This window comes from Thermobia domestica, chromosome 3 (assembly GCF_964235325.1).
Source record: "Thermobia domestica chromosome 3, izTheDome1.hap1.1, whole genome shotgun sequence".
NCBI lineage: Eukaryota > Metazoa > Arthropoda > Insecta > Zygentoma > Lepismatidae > Thermobia > Thermobia domestica.
In genome coordinates this window covers 154,070,490-154,088,676 of record NC_137456.1, presented here as the reverse complement: position 1 = coordinate 154,088,676, position 18,187 = coordinate 154,070,490, and the positions used below count along the sequence as shown (strand labels likewise).

Here is an 18,187-nt window from a genome sequence, read left to right as displayed (position 1 = left end):
TCTTGGAAGAAATACGAAATCATTAAAGAAAAAAATGGCACCCAGAATTTTTGAAATTATATGCTGAAAAAATAAAATTAAACTTAGCATGTAAATCAAGTGGAAAAACTTATGAAAGAAAAACACAAAATCGTTAAAGAAAAAATGGCACCCATAATTTTTGAAATCTAAATACTAAATACTATACGCTGAAAAAGTAAAATTAAACTTAGCACTCAATTCGAGCGGGAGAACATATGACACCATACTATTATGATGTTGCTGGACAAATGACAGAAGGTCGTCAAACAAGATGGTGTATTTGTGGTTTCAAAATATTGTTTCAAATAACAATAACAGTATTCCCAATTTTGACCTTCGAAGGTTCAAAACTTTTTAGACAACCTAATAATAATAATAATAATAATAATAATAATAATAATAATAATAATAATAATAATAATAATAATAATAATAATAATAATAATAATAATAATAATTTATAACAAACAAAGAACACAAAAAAGCTCGTAAACATTGAAACAAGTCAATGCCAAATACATACAAGCTACCCCATTAAACTTCCTTGCAAAGATCTCCAAGCAACTTCCTTGTATGATACAGTATAACTCCTGTGTATTCAAAACATATATAGCTTAGAACGAACCTTAAATATAAAATAAATATATAAATTATCACAAAATTTCTACAAGCCGTACATTAAAACATTAAAAAGTAATAACAACAGTAAACTTTATTTCTACTAAGAAAATAACATAACCCTATAACAATTTCCGCACACATTATGATACTTCCATGTATTAACCACCTTTGTGCATTGTTGTAAGTCGGACCAAATGACACAGTGGAAATATTAGTCTCTGTGGAAATATAAGTTGTTATGTAGTCCTGTATACTATGATTCTGTTTTTGTATTTTTATTTTATTTATTTATTATGAAATGCAATTGTGACAATTAATATGAAGGTTCCTCAACTTCGTGAAGGTTATTGAATATTCACGGAAAGCTATGCAATGATGGGATTCATACACCTAAAAGAAACCACAAAAAAAAAATCAATAATGAATTAAAATAATATTCCATTAACATTATCCAGAATTAATAATCATCTCATGTTTGGCAAAAGTAAGAAGAATATACTATGTTCTAGAAATTCATATACCTCATTTCATAGGTTAAAACAGTTTTCATGTAATTTAGAGAATCTAAATGAAGAAGTCAAGGCTTAAATTAAATAAACATTAACCTTGCATCTTGGAGGAATACTCCGTTCTTTTATATAATTTCGATCTTCTCTGAAGTGTTCCTAAGTAACTCGTCTCTTGCTGTTATACCTTTTCTCGAATATTCATCCACCAGAGTAATATTCTAGTAACACCACAATAAAGAGTCTGACAAAATAGTAATAAGGTTCAAGTAGTTTGTAGAACCTCACATATCTTCAGTTTGGTCTGTCCTGAAAAGATGAATTTAAGCATCTAAATGATATAAATGATATACTGTAAATAAGGAAAATGTCTCCACTGAAAATTTTTATTCCTGTCTTTTGTTTAATTTTCGGAAATCAAAAAATGTTAATATTTTTTTCGCAATATCACTTAGTGTCAATCATTCTGCTTCTTTCAGTATTCTATGCTTGAGAAAGAAAGCTGTTTGTGCTTTTAGAAAAACACCATTTTGAGCAGAATTAAGAACCAGAATCAGATTAAATTTTTGCACAATGAAAGTTTTTTCTTTTTCGTACTGTTATCAATGAAAAATAAAAAATTCATATTTAAACTTGTAATTCTTTATAATTTTACTGCATTTATATATATATATATATATATATATATATATATATATATATATATATATATATATATATATATATATATAGTACTATACCATTTATGGTCCAAACTGTCTTAATCAAAATTGAGTTATGAGTTTTTTGTCCAGTTGAAAAAGGACTTAAACAGGGGTCTATTGGTGTTCGTATAACAAGGATGAAGTTCCATAACCTTATTAATATTATTCCCTGTTTCCCTTAAGTTCTTGGATAAACATAAAGTGGGAGGCTTCTCACTCCTCGATTACCTCACATGTTCTTTTACTCTAAGGAAAATATTCAGTGATATACAAGGGCTCTAAGTGATATTTCAAAAGAATATTACTGTTTTTAAATTCCAAAAATTAAAAGAAAAAAGGTAGGAACAAAAATATTCATAGAGGAAAAATTCTCTTTTAGATATTTTAACGAGAAAGTGTGGATATGGTAAAAAATGTTTTATGTAAACAGGATTCAATATTCGCAGTAGTGTTGGAAGAACATATGTAACTATTTGAACATTAGTACATAGTTTCTTACCGTTATTAATAGTAGACTTTATTAAATAATTATATATACCATTTAGATTGCTTACAATTCATTTTTCAATTACATAAGCCCAAAAATGGAGCTGTGTGAGGTTCTATAAACTATTTGAAAAACTCTACCACAGGCTGATGAAGGAAGTAGCATCTTCCGAAAGTGCTATCTGTTGCATGTAGAAGAATATTCTGCTACATATTTTTTTGCGGTGAGTAATAGCCTTTCCGCCTTTTCTCATTGAATATAATCACTGCTCGCAATATTGTGATACTTGAAAAAGTTATTACTGTTTTGTCAGAATCTTAAATGTGATGTTTCAAAAATGTTCCTTTCGTGGATGAATATTCAAGAAAAGGAGCAGTGGCAAGAATACTCCAATGAGGATCGAAATTATATAAAAGAAGAAATATTCTTTCGGGATATAAGATTAGTGCTTATTTAATTCATTAATATGTATATTATAGCATCCATTAGCAAAAAGTCAAGCCTTACACTAATTTATTCCCTACACCAATTTTTTTAGAAATGTTAAGATACGACTGTTTTTGTTAATTATTAAATCAGTTTTGCTCAATACAGTATTATATTATTTCAATACAATATATTGTCATTGACAGGTTACCACAAATCCAGAAAGTCAGTGATTAAAAAAAAAAAAAGAAAAAAAAGCGGATATACTGATTCAGTGCAGAAAACGAAGGTATGCATCTGATAATGGTTGTCTTTTTCACTTAATCTAAAGAATTTCTAAATGTAAAATATCTTTCACATGTGTCCTAACTTAAAATATTAATAATAATATAAAAGAGTAAAAAAAAGTGAACAAAAACAAGATTTCTCCCCCTTTTTTTCTCGTAAATAAGGAATGCACTTCTTAGATTCCCAAAACACCCTACAGAAAGTATATCCTTTGTCAAAACAAATCTCCAATAGGCTCATTTCATTTCGAAATCCTACACGTGATAGCCAAATGTGTACCATGACCACCTTGAAGTTGTATGAAAAAGTATATATTAAAGATAGACATGACCAGAATACAGAAACAAAATAGTTTTGGTCTCTGATGATTTGCAACAGTGTTGCAACCTCTTAAAAATCATCACAGATAGTTACTTTTGCAGCAAAGTGAGGAATTGGCGTTTTGAAGATATTATTAAGAAAGAACGAAAAGTGCTAGAAACCTTTTTTGTTGTTTATTTTATACTGTTTTCAACTCTTCCAAACCATACCAAACAGAGACATTATAGGTGTAACATAAACTGTAACAAAATTGTTGAACTTGGAAAAAACTTCGTTGTGCACATATTTCGGATATTTTCTGGGCCTAAATGAAAACAGATAAGATTTCTTTTATGCTAGGAATAAATACTATGGAAACATGGCATTACAATAGAAATATTATTTCTTACCTATCTGTACCCTACAAGTGAGAATTTAGCATGAAAAAAGTGAAAATTTTAAAATTGGACTATATTCAAAAATTAATATCTCAAAAACTCCATCTTAAATTTTCGTAAAAGTTACACAAAGCACGCACACGACATTTCTCTCCAATCCTGTAAAGACAGACTTCGTATTATTTTTCTACGAAGACAGATATGAATTTTTATACTGCATCTTACACAAGTTGTGAAATAATAGTAAAGTAGTGAACAAAGTGTAGGATTGGCAACACTGCTTTTGATTTAAATTCCACATTCAAAGTGTTATATCACCATAGTAAGAATGTAAGTAAATATATTGATCAAGAACAGGTTTAGTAATTACTAAGACTTATTTTATGTAAGCAGTCGTCAGTGTATCACAGCTGTGCAAAAACGTCTTCTGTAAGTTTTATTTGGGTTGCTGGAAATTTGTGAAGACGAGCAGAGCGTCCAGTGGGAATAGGGTAATCCATCTTGAGCAGTACACTTCTTATGGGAATTATACAAACATTTTACACTGAAGACCATTTGAAACCAGTTGCAGTACCATGTGGAGTCATGAGAGAGATCGAAACATCTTTCAGTTTTAGTGACACGTGCGTTGTCCCACCTACCATTATAGGTAAATAGCACCCGCGCTGTACGGGTGATGGCGCTCGAGCTCCAGGGACGCAGAATATATAGAAAGTAGGGGTGCATAACTAAGCGTTGCAGGGGTGGGACGCTGAAACTTTAAGTTACGCCACTGCCCACCACTGATTGTCTAATACACACGATACAAAATCACGTACACACAAATCCATCACAGTATATCGAGGTTTGGTTACGAAACTAAAAATAAGAGGTTTCTTTGTATGAGCAGCAGTTCTGGCAATGTAAAGTTCACGTGATGCAATTCAAAAGTGGCTGGACTGAATTCCAGTCACCTGTTTCACATTCACCTACTCTTTCCTTTTAATTGAACGATATTCTTCGACGACAGTACACTTGTCTAAAAACAGAAATGTGTTCTTCATGAATGTAGAGACAGTTTCAACGAATCCTCTTGCATCTCTATTTGCATCAATAGGCTATGTTACAGGTCAAATTTTATTACACAGTGTTTTACTAAACCCCCTACACCATCACAGGAGCATTTTCCATGCCCAGCACCTGAAAATAGCCATCTCCTTGTAACGTTGTCAAATAACTGAAATCTCTTTTTGAAATGGGAGGCTGCACTCTCAGATACAAATGCCTGGGTAGAAAACGCATGTCCATCACGCAGTACAGATATTTCACTCACGATCAACTGGACAGCACATAGTGCTTGCGCACTATCATGAGCCAAGTCATCGCTGACTACTGCAAAGCTATATGTGTTACCATGAAAGTATCCAACATATCTGAATATTGAGATTTTGGTCAGTGGTAGAGCGTTCGCCTCTGGTGCATGAGGTCCATGGTTCGATCCCAGTTCGTGCCAAGTGAACTTTGTGGTGAACAAACACCGTGTGCAAGCATACATGTGTGTATTCTCAACTAGTGAGTTTGTATTCTCTCACGTGCCGAAGCAAATGTGTTATTTTCTTTATGGGTGTTTCGATTGTAAACTTTCGTCGCAGATTTGGTTAGTAACATGAAGTTAATAATATCGAAATAACAAATAATACATATACGTAATATTTCAGATTGCCTTGAGGGTCAAATTACAGTAGTACCTGTCTTCAACGTCCTACGGTGAGTGAACTTTCGTTCACCGTCCTACTAAATATAGAGAGTCAAGGAGATTGAAGATGGTAATTCTGTTTTTTCAATAAAGTAATTGTTATCTAAATTTGGAGAGGTTCTGTTTTTAACGGTACTGGGTTCTGTCTCTTGCTCGGGCAATATTTTTATAGTAATAATTAGTATTTCTAATATGTCTATCGAATTGCTGGTTCGGAATCAATAATCCGGTTCCTGTTCCCAGTGAACGTAAATCCTACTATCCACGTTCAATTCGAGTTTCGTCTTATAAACTGTTCGGAATTTTATTCCATTTTACCACATTCGGTTTCGAACCAAGACCATGAATTATTCAGTAATTAACATGTTCAATTGCCCGAACACGCTATGAATCAGTATGTGAATAACTGTACGAAATACCGGTATGATTTTCGTTTAGTTATTCACATTAAAGCACAAACATTACAAAATTAGCATTCATGCAACATATAACTCATCATGTAATGAGAGAAGAACACTTTCATTAAACAATTCTTATTTCGTTTAACATATATATTTCTCGGGCTGTCGTTATGACATTTCTTTTCACTGTCCTTATCATACTTACATGAATTTTACATTATTATTACATTGTTGAATAAATATATTAATGTAACTTATTATTTCCAACCTTTATTTTGTTAATAGTAGTTTATTTAGCTCATGTTTGATCGCGAAACCGACGGGATCATGTATGCGCGAATACAGTCACCAACACGAATATTCACGAAAATCGAATATAGCCTACTTCACATTTTTATATCGTGCACTTTTTCTTAAACTTTGTGAATAATTTTAGATATTGCTTTATTTCACTTTGTTTTACAATTTCTTCATGTTTATGCTATTTTTCCATTGGGATGTTCAGTTGCTTCTTTACATTTTCACACCATCAGTCAGAGTGAATGCATAACTTGTCAAATTGTATTCTTCCGCCACTGCAAAATCGCTAACTCATGCATCCTGTACACGTAATATCACTAATTTACTAATTATATCTTTTGCCTGAAACTTGATGTATCAGTATGTAAGAAATGAGTGATTAATTTCAATATTTTTAGTTTAATGAATAATGATTTATAGTTTTTTTTATTTATTTATTTATTTACTTTTTTTTTAAGAAAGAAAGCGTCTTTATCCTCCACAAGTTCACTCATGGTTTCTTGACGCATACTTTCCTCATATTAGGGTATGCTTTTGCACCGGAAGATCTACTCACACTAATACACATGTTCACACAAGCTAAGCCACACATTATACGAAACAGAATGTCTTGTAGTTCACCAGAAGATGTCCTCATTCCGTACAGGTTTCAGATTTAAAACTTTTGTATAACAGGCTTGCACACTTACATGTTTAGGCATAAACCTTATGACTTATTTAACACAGAAACTTGATTCGACATAACTGGAGTGCACTGTATAAATCCCGACTGTGAAATTTTGAAATTTATTTTACTTTTTTTCTATTGGCTAGCATTATATCTTTGTGTATGCATTATGCAAAGTTTATAGGAGTATGAAATTTAGTATCCTTCCCCACAAACATTATTTCAGTATGTAGAAGGTGAGGGAAATAGATAATATTTCGGGGTTTTAAGATTTTTAAAATATATATATATATATAAATCTTATGGTAATTCTATACTAGTTACGATCTTGTCTTGGGTTTGTTTATTTTACGAATTCAACGTCCCTCTTTTCTTTCTCTATTTAGGATGCAACTTCGTTAGATTTAAAAGGTTTATATTTCTTTTTAAGAAGGTATTGATTTACCTAAATACCGATATTTCATACATTCACTCGTTCACTTATTTATAGTCTCATGTTTACTTATAATATAACAATTTTAGCTATTTCCTTTGTATAGAAGTTGTAAGTCTATTCTAGTTACATCGTACCTATGAAGGCTTGAGTTCCTTCGTTAGTCGTCATAGTATTGTGTCAACATACTTCTCTCTAGTTCCTTTCATAAACACCTATTCGTGTCAGTCCAACACCCAATTTGTCAGTGATTTGTCTTTAATATGTCCAGAGTTCAAGTCGAGTGGATTGCCTGTCTTATTCTCCCCTTAGGCTTCAACAACTGGTTCATGCGTATGGGATGAGCTCCGGAAGTGAATATACTTACAAGATATTGTTCGAGTCTGTACATAAACATTGTCACATAATCATCTAAACATTACATTCTACACACATACCGCATCTTATATATATTACACTAACATCTAAAATTTCTCCTCACTCGATACGTAAATACATACACATTAACGCAATCATATATACATTAAACAGGAATTACATAGGATTACACACATTACATAGATACCGGTATTTCAGATTTTTTTCTTTCCACTAATATTCGCCTTCGGCGAAGAAAATATATTTGTATGTAGACAGGGGCGCCGGAACCGGGGGGGCAAGGGGGCAGTTGCCCCTCCTGAAATTTTCAGATGGGGCAAGATACTCGTTTTGCCCCCTCACTTTCAGACTGTAAAAACATCACACAACACTGATTATAAGAACTAAATTTTGCTTTTTATGGTAATGTGAAAAAATTCTCTATTCCAGATTCATCTTTCTCTTTGAAACAAGGGACCGGGCGCTTTTTCTGCCCACATGTTAGACAGAAAGAGTTAGGAAAAATAATTGAAAATTCTCTTTATTTCCATTGGTGTACATTCTCAAAACACTGTAAATTCTTTAAAAAATTGTTGTTTAAGTAATCGTAAGTCTGCAATATGAAACGAGTCGTCGAGCGAGATTTTTAAATTTAAAAAATATAACAGTTTAAATGAATAACAGGACATTTAGGGCCTAAATACATTTTCCATAAAGTTAAATTAATGTTCTTACAAACAATATGCAGAGTGCAGTAAGTTTTATAGTGAGGAGGAAAAATGTATAAGGTAGGATTAATAATTCAGAGCACAAGAAAAATGTGAACTCCATTGTCGTTTCATTCGTTTAACCCTTTCACTATAATTTTTTTTCGGAGTGAGAAACATTATTATGGCTACTTTAAGTTGTTTTCAAACATATAAATATATATATTAAAAAATATTTTCCGCCGTTTCGTTTTTCGACGTGGGAAGGGTGGGACATTATGTATCCCACTGATATTTTTACGTGGGATCTATATGTCCCAGTGGTAGTGACAGGAATGGTCATCTTGTATTTTCAATTATGATACGTATATTGTCAAAAAAAGTCGTATTTATGATTACAAATATTTTACATTTCGGCATCCTTTTCCAAATGACAGTACATGCAACCACTGCTTTATCACTAGCACATTGTTCCTCAATTTCATTGTTCACGTTCACTTCCACTATTGTCTATTTGATAATGTTCATAACAATTCTGTGAACCATTAGCAGCCTTCTCTTTACTAGTGGAACTTCGATTCATAGCAATAGCATGCAATAAATTACCACGGGTCCTCTGAAAATGTATCGTGGGATACATATGTCCCAGTGGTAGTGAAAGGATTAAGATATGAGTGCAGAAACAGAACACCTGTTTCAACTCTCCTTTCAGACCAAGTTCGTAAACAAGAATAAGGAAGACAGTCACTGCTTATAATAACTAGTAGTCTTAGATATTTAGCTCGCAGTGGTCAAGCAATCAGTGGACATTTGCATAGTACGGATAATTTGATTTAACTCCTGGCTGAAAGAAAAATGGATGTGCCTGTTCTCAATCAATGGATTAATCGACGGGATAACTGGCTTAGTGCTGATTGAAAGAATGAAATTTTAAAGATTATGTGACATGCAATATAGAGAGACTTGGTAGCAGGAGTTAAAGAGTCTCCATTTTATGCAATCATAGCCGACTCCACGATTGATATTTCAAAGAAAGAACAGTTGTCTCTGTGTGAGCTGTATTGACTGATTCATCAAACCCAACAAAATATTTATGGGAATGATCACCCCACATGGCACAAACAGAATTCACGATCAAAGCTATTCTAACGAAACTTAACCTGAATTTAGAAAATATACGCGAATAGTGTCATGATGGTGCAGCTATTACGTCAGGACGAGTGAATGGTGTGCAGAAGATAATTTCGACTCAACATCCGAAAGCTGTATACATTCATTGCAATAATCATGTATTAGATCTTCCATTGCAGGAAGTAGCACGAAAATGCGAATCTTTGTGTGACGTACGGGCCATAGTGAAAGACGTTTGAAACATCAACCTGGATTCTGCAAAACGATAGACAACATATGCCGACATTGTTCTTGAACCCTGTAAAACTATCAACGAAAGTAATCCTAAACATTTGCTGCCTCTTTGTCCTACTCGCTGCTGTGTTAGACGAAAATCTCTAATCAGATTTCAATCTACTATAAACGAATTCAAAGCACCAGTAATACAAGTGGTCCAAATGATGATCAGAAAGTAATTCTAAAAAGGTATTTGAAAAGAATGAACAAATTCGGAATGATATTTTTTCTGTTAGTCAGTATATGTGCTTTTGTACCTTGGGAACAACTGGCGAAAGTGCTTCAAAATTCTGAAACTTCTGCTTCTGGAGCTAAAAGAGCAGCAGCAATTCTATCTAGAGGATACTCTGAGAAACCTACGAACGGACAGTTTATTTGAAAACATCTAAAAGGAAGCAAAGGAAAATGCAGACAGACTACACTTAAAATTGCCCACGTCATCAAGATCAAACAAAACGCCAATTAGGTTGCAGCAGACTGATACTCCTTCTATAGCAGGTACCCTAGAATCTCTATCAGATCTTCCAAAAATGTACTTCGAAATTATTGACTATTTGTTGAATGAAGTGCATCGTCGTTTCAATCAGCCAGGCCTCAAACAACTCATAAAACTCTAGTAGATACTTTGTGAAGGAGCTATATGTGCTGGTCGGCCTCTCTCCAGAGATTATTTGAAGCAGGAATTGAGAGTTCATGCGTCGGATTTTAACCTGGAGAGATTATGAGCTCAGCTCAAGCTGCTTCCACCTATTTTGATGACGACTGAGTCGCTGGCGACCACCAGAATATTAAAAACTATTAGTGCTGAAACCCCTACTGTTCGCAGTCTTCTCGACCAAGTTGTTCGTCTAGGGACTTTCGTTCTCACTATGCTAGCTTCTCGAGCATTTGCGAAAGATCATTCAGCTATTTGCGTCGTCCAAAGACATATTTGAGGACGTCCATGACGCAGGAAAGATTGGCTCATCTGCTGTTGTTGCATAGATTCTATGTGTAGCGACCAGACTTAGATTTAAACACCATTGCAAGATAATTCATATCAAAAGCAAACGAAAGAAAAGATACTTTTGAAAAGAAATAAATGTAGAATTGCGTAAGTGAAAATGTTGTGTGTTATATAACCAATTATTTAAATTACAAAATAGTACATAAAATTCAATATAAACTTGAATTATTCCCTATTAATTGTGTCGTACCTTATTAGTGTGAAGTGAAGTGAATATAATGAGATTAGGAAGAGAGGTAAATGTAATAACAAACTGGATATACTGAAGTAAGTGTTTTAAAAATACAAATAACTCTGGATAATTAGTGTAATTGAATTTTCTATATAAATTTTAAGAATTCTTTAGTGAAAATTCAATTTTTCCATTTCTGGCACTAAGTCAAGTAAGTAGAAAAAATATATTTTCTTATTTTTTACTTGATTATGTAGCCTGTTTTATAATGTTCAAGTTACTTTCTACTACAAAGTGCTACAAAGTTTGTAGTTCTAAATAGCAATTTCTAATATTACGGTGTACTGCATCACTAGAGCTGGATTTTTAAAAAATATAATTTTAATTTCCTCATTTCCAAGTGATTTAAGTAGCTTTAAGATTCTTTAATAGTGTCCGTGTGACCACGTTCAATACAGTTAAAAATATGTTCCAGTATATAAAATGGTAAAAATTGTACTTACAAATAGTCATTGTGAGCAGTACAAATTTTACAATTTTATGTGTTTTTAATTCTGATTTCAGTGGTTGAAAATTTCTTCACCACACCAAAATCCAGCACAAAACTGACACGGAATTAATTAATATAAAGATGTAAACTAAGATGCCTCTCATAGATGGAAATTCCACTCTCACGAAACTGTTTACAGCTTCATTAAGTTATATTCTTCTTCTTTCTCTTCTTCTTCTCCTCCTCCTCGTCCTCCTTCTTCTTTTTCTTCTTCTTCTTCTTCTTCTTCTTCTTCTTATTATTATTATTATTATTATTATTATTATTATTATTATTATTATTATTATTATTATTATTATTATTATTATTATTATTATTAACCAATCAAATCAAATTATTGTTACATTACAAACATATATTTGTATTCTTACCTATGTTACATTACCGTGTCTATTTTCAAGACAACAGTTTGCCCCCCCCAGCTGAAAAATACTTCCGACGCCACTGTATGTAGACATACAAAGTGGTGAAGATAAAATCTTACAAATCTTAGACTTTGTGAACATTCGGATTTCGAGCATTGATGAAAGTTTACGTTACCTGTTATTTGTATTTACTGCCATTGAGTGGATTGATGTCTGCATGATAGTGCGTCGTCACATTTTCAGAAATAAATGGTATTATAGTAACGTTTTCCATATTACATTCTAAGCTACTTAATTTTTAAATGTTGAAAAACTTCGGGTTTACAGGAATTAATGTAAAAATATTTTTATATCAACAGGCATAAATGAGGAATGGAACAATAATTGCTAACAGAATAACAGAAAAATATAATAATTTGAATAAAATTGTAACAATTGCATTAAATAAATTTACGAAACAATTAAGAAAAAATGATTAAGTCAACAGGAAATATATTTGGATAGTCGAACCAAAGGAAGGGGAGAAAACCACCTATCAATGGCATCATATCTAGTGTTACTGTTTGCTTTTCTACGCCATCCAATGATATTACACCTTATTTGTATAGTATGTCGTCCAGTTGTATAAATGTTCAGTGTTGTCCTTTGTGTTAGAGAAGAAATACCTCATCTAGTTCTTTTCCATGTGGTAAAGTGCCAAGAACCGACGACACATTGCCACGTTGGATAGCAATAAATATGTGTTGAATTAGGAAAGATGTTGGACGAATATCTCCAGTAACGATAGAAATGCATCTGTCTACTTCTCTAATAAAATCAAGGCTTGCAGATCCCAAAGCACCACTAGTCTCGATGGCAATTGGAGAAAAAATAAATTTATCAAGGAGATTGTTATATTTTCTTTGCTTTTCTACTTCTCTACGACCAGCAACAGCTCCAGCATTCATAACAGCTAAAGGGAGACTTGAATGGGCAAATGTATCTGAACACGTAAAGTCCCATACTAGTGATTTGTCTTTCAACCAAGGAACTAATGTCATGCCATCAGGTCGTTTACCATCTGAACGACAACATCCTGAAGGTTCACGTATTGAAGGAATTCCAGCTGTGGTAAGGGCTCGTAAAATGATATCATTCACAGAGGAGTGTCTAGCGTGTCTACCCATGTTCTTCATGCATGAAAGGCCATGCAGGCCACGTTGGTTAACTTGATCCCCGCAAGCTGGACAGCGATGTGGCTCACAAATATCTGCACCTAATCTTAAGGCAACAGAGATTCGAAATGCCTCATTAGTCATATGAAGACCTAATGGTTGGGAGGATATTGCATTCAACCATGCCCCAGCATGTAGGTATGAGGCAGCACGAATCCTGGCTTTATCCTCTGGAGCAATAGCTGACTGTAAGAGAAGTTCAAGAAAATGCGCTGCAATTGGTGTGTACCAAGATGCCTGAGAACCTATTTTGTTAATTTCTGGAAGATCTGTATCTGTTAAATTTTTCCATTTGGTAGAGCCTTCTTGAATTGTGCCATCTGGGTCTAGGTCGTAACCTTGCGGAAGAAGAGCCTCGACTAAACGAAGAGATCCGTGGTAGGACGCTAAAAAGGAAGGAATCGCCATATCCACGGATTGCCGAATACCAAGACCCCTAATCTCAAAGGTAATGGTGCTTGAATCCAAGATTCGTCGCTTAAGGAGCAGTTTAAAATTGGCTCCAGACCCATTTTAAGGATATGATCGTATTTCTCCAGTAGTGGAGTCTCAATCCAAGATGAAAAGCATCGTAAGAAGTACCGGTAGTTTAAACGAGGGATCGACAAAGAGGCACGTAGAAGAAAGAAAGCTGCATGGACAGAAATCGAACAGGACATTGGTAAAAGCTTCCTTTGTGAGAGCGGCTCCTAGAAGACAAGCATTCTGGTTAGTTAGGAGACGTATTCCTGGGGCAGATTCGTCAAATTTTTTAAATAATAACCCAAGAAAACCAACTTCACACTTTGAAAAATTTAAATATAGGCCGAGTGCAGATCCCTTCTCATTTATTTGTGCTAGAGTTGAAAGAACTACTTCAGGTTCATCAGCGATAGTTCCATCATCCAAATACCAAATGTTTAATTCAGTGTTGATTGATTTCACTAAAGAATGAATGGTTATAGCAAAAAGTGCTGGGCCCAGGGGATCGCCTTGTTGTACTCCTCTCTGGGATGAAATAGTGTCTTGACCTAAGAATAGATCACTGGGTTGAGCGTAACATTGGTAAACATATGGATAGATTGAAGGAAATTCATTCATCACTGTAGTGAGCATGGAGTCCCGGCGAAGCTCGTTAAATGCGTTGCGAAAATCCAGCTTTAAGATAGCCTTAGGAGCATTGTGAATGAAGGAAAAATAAACCCGGTTTGCACGAACAGCTGCTTCGGCTCCGTTGGGAGTACAAACACCAAGTTGATGGGGAGACAAAAAGTTCTTAAAATGCTCCCGTGTTCTGAAGCATATAATTTTTGCTTATATTCTGCGCCAGACATTACCAATGGCAATAGGTCTAATTCCACCAGATTTCTTTTTTAGAGCAGTAAGTTTGGCTCCGAAAAACAATGGCCGAACTTCCAAGGGAACTTTTCCTGAAATAATTAAATTAAACGTAGAAAAGCTACTTAATTATTTCTACGTATATTATTATTATGTCTAATCGTTTTCCTTTATATTCAAGGAGTTATTCACATTGTCTTATTATTTTTTTTATTTATCAATTTAGCTAGACGTTTTATTTACATGTTATCTTTGCTATTTTCGATCAGCAACTTCGGTGCATTGATCTTTTAAGATAAGCCGATCCTAAGAAAGTCTTGTTGTCGTATCCACCCTCCCCCCGCCTTTCATTTGTGCGAACTCAAATGTATTGGTGCTGCTAGAGTAGCCATACTGGAAGCAGCTCGTGGAGACTGAATCACGTTTTGTAATTTTCCCTGCTTTAGGATTTTTCTTAAAGTTTATGATTTATAAGATGTTAATAAAAGCAAGAGTATCCATATGGAAGATGTCCTGATGACGGCTGAAATGTAAATTGAAATATTAGTTTTTTTTTTCTTTTTTTACCAGCAGTTATGCTTAACACACGTGCCTGAAGTTGCCCCCCGCCCCACCTCTCCCAAATTACACCAAACGTTTCACATCACTAGTGCATCGTTAGTGCACTTTAGTGCACTAAAAACTAACGTTAGTGCTATCAGTGTTTACGAGATATTGAAGATTTTTGGTGTGGAGGGGCAACTTCATATAAAGTTAGCCCCCCACCCATCTTTATGCAGACAGATTTCCACAGAACTTAGCGCATCGTTAGTGCATCGTTAGTGCACTTAAACAGACTAAGCACTACCGTTAGTACTACCATATTTTGGGATTTGTTCAAGATTTTCGGTGGGGGCCAACTTCAGAAATATCAAATTTCATAAAAATTTATGTAAAAATATGGGGTTAACGGCAGTCGTTAGTGCATCGTTAGTGCACTTAAACGCACTAAGCACTAACGTTAGCATTACCATATTTTGGGATTTATTCAAGACTTTTGGTGTGAGCCAACTTCAGAAATATAAAAGAACATACAAACTGAGAGTGTTTTCTAGAAGCACTAGCGATGCACTAACGAATGGCACTAATTTTTTGTTAGTGCTTGAAGTTGTGGCAAGTTCACCGTGCCCTCCAAAGATATTTTACTTGTAGCACCTACACTAATGAAGTACTATCGTTAGGGGTTGGTGCACTAAGAAGCACTAACAATGCACTAATAATTGCACTAGAAGATATCATTAGTGCTTTTGAATTTGGCGGAAATTTGATGCAATTAAAAATTCCCAATAAATTTATTATGTGAGTTTCATGACATGTAATTGGCCATGACTACACTAATAGTGAAGTACTAACGAAACTGTTAGTGTTTACTAGAAGCACTAACAATGCACTAACGAATGCTACTAAGGTTTTAGTTAGTGCTTGAAGTGGAGGCGCCAAGTTCACTCTGGCCTCGAAATGTAGCACCTATACTAATGAAGCACTAACGTTAGGTGTAGATGCATTAAGAAGCACTAATAATGCTCTAACGATTGCTTTAGAAGAGATCATTAGTGCTTTTGAATTTGGCGGAAATTTGATTTAATGAAAAATTTGCCATAAATTTCTTATATGAGTCTCGTGATATGTAAATGGCCATAACTACACTAATAGTGAAGCACTAACGAAATTGTTAGTATTTTATAGAAGCACTAACGAATGGCACTATTTTTTCTGTTAGTGCTTAAAATGTGGGTGCGAAGCTCACGCTCACTCTCCCCAAAGGTTTTTTACTTGTAACACCTACACTAATGAAGCACTAATGAAGCACTAATGAAGCACTACTTCATATGAAGTTGGCCCCCCCACCAAAAATCTTCAATATCTCATAAACGCTGATAGCACTAACGTTAGTTCCTAGTGCACTAACGTGCACTAACGATGCAACGTTTGGTGTAATTTGGGAGAGGTGTGGGGGGCAACTTCAGGCACGTGCTTAACACTAGAAGTCCGCATTGAATATTGTAACGTTAAGTCCCCATGGAGTCAAATTCGACCCCACATTTATCTTAGCAGCAATTACGTTTGGTTATTTATTTATTCCACTGATTTCGAGTTAATTAAACATTTTAAATAATAGTAAGGCATATATGTGCATAACCCATATAATTATCGATATTTAATACAAGTAAATGTGTAAGAAATATCATAAAGTATATCATGTTAGGGTAAAAAAAAAAAAAAAAAAAAAAAAGCCCCCAAGCGGACTACTAGTGTTAAAGAACTTAAAGATACCGGACCTGCTTAGCAGGGTATAATTCCTTAGAGCTTATTTTCTACTAATACCTTATTTTCTTTTGTCCCTTCCCTAATTTTATCCGTTTTAATAATTTAATAACTTTCTTCCAATTAATTTTGAGATAAATTACATTAGTACGCCAACATTAAAACTGTTAAAAGGAAGAAATTAAAATTAAATAACTTAAATTCTGAATATTCAGCCACTGATTAAAGAATTGATGTATAATATATATAGGTAATAGTCTGGCCAGAGAAAGTGAAAACTATTTTTATGATTGGAAAAGGTGTTTTATTGTGTTTACAAATGTGGTTACATATCAGGTTGACTTTGTGGTTTATGAAACTATATGTTCAATAGAGTATGATGTTTACTTCAGTAGAAAGCTGTACTTTATCGGTGTCAGATAGGGTCGGCCTGAGATCTTGAGTTTATGACAATTTATTGAATTTCGCATTTGAATGAAAATGGAAATTAGACTTCGAGAGCGCTTCATAAATTGTAGGTTCTTTAGAAACTCCATATGTTTATAGTCATTAATGATAAAGCATAACGCCACAACTTTATGTATTTCTACGAATAAGCTTTAGGCTCCTACTATTATTGTAAATATTTATTCAACAGCGAAGATTTATGTATAAATACGAAGGAATAATTGTAAAATTATTGTGCCTCCGTGCAGATGGGGTTCTTATAAGATGATTTTTTTTTTAAATTTTATCTTCATTGTACTTGAAGTATTGTAAAGACAGGTCATGATCTTAGTGAGTTTCTCTAATTTCCTACCTCGTTGTCTTTTCTCTCTCGACTATAGCCATCGCTCTGTACTCATTGTAAATATGTATAAATTAAATGAAACTTTACAATTTTGTAAAGCCAAGTCCCCTCTCTGGTACTGCATTCATTAAACTTTATTAGCTTTGAATTAACGAACTCTTTTGTACCTAGCAACGAAATGCAATGCTTTTATACGATAAGCCCGAGTCATTCTGTTTGTAACTAAAGGAAAGTTGTGAAATTAAATTGAAAAAGGAAAGGTTACATATACTTCATACGAAGGATACAATTATTCGTAAAACAACGCTATTAAATCAGAGACTAAAAATGACTATTTTGAATTTCAAGTTAATCACGGCAAGGCAATATCATAATATTTCAATGCTCCTTGTTCATGGAAATTAAGTAAGGCGAGCTGCGGAACTAAGCCATTTTTGGATATCTTCAACGTTTTTCTTTTGTCTTACCTCAGTGAATATGTACTTAAAGCACGAGAAGTGGAAATTTTGACTAAAGTTACTTGTAACGTAATCAGTTTCAAGCTATTTCGAATCCTAAAGTATTTAATTTTCAACGTATAGTGATATCTTCTTCAGTGATGTGACGATATGTTATAACTCAGCTTCAGGCATATAAAGTCATTCATTTTAAAGTTTCTTTCATCTCAGTGAAGATATGGTTAACCACTTTCATTGTTTTTGTGTCTCTAAA

At 33.8% G+C, this 18,187-nt stretch overlaps 1 long non-coding RNA gene across 1 annotated transcript in view; it reads right to left on the bottom strand.

Moving 5' to 3' along the window:
• Positions 1-721: 721 nt before the first annotated feature.
• LOC145681536 (uncharacterized) overlaps positions 722-18,187 on the bottom strand; it is a 50,075-nt gene continuing 32,609 nt past the window's right edge. The window contains exon 4 of the long non-coding RNA XR_014130802.1: positions 722-1,032. This is a non-coding gene — a long non-coding RNA (uncharacterized LOC145681536). The remainder of the gene's footprint in view (positions 1,033-18,187) is intronic.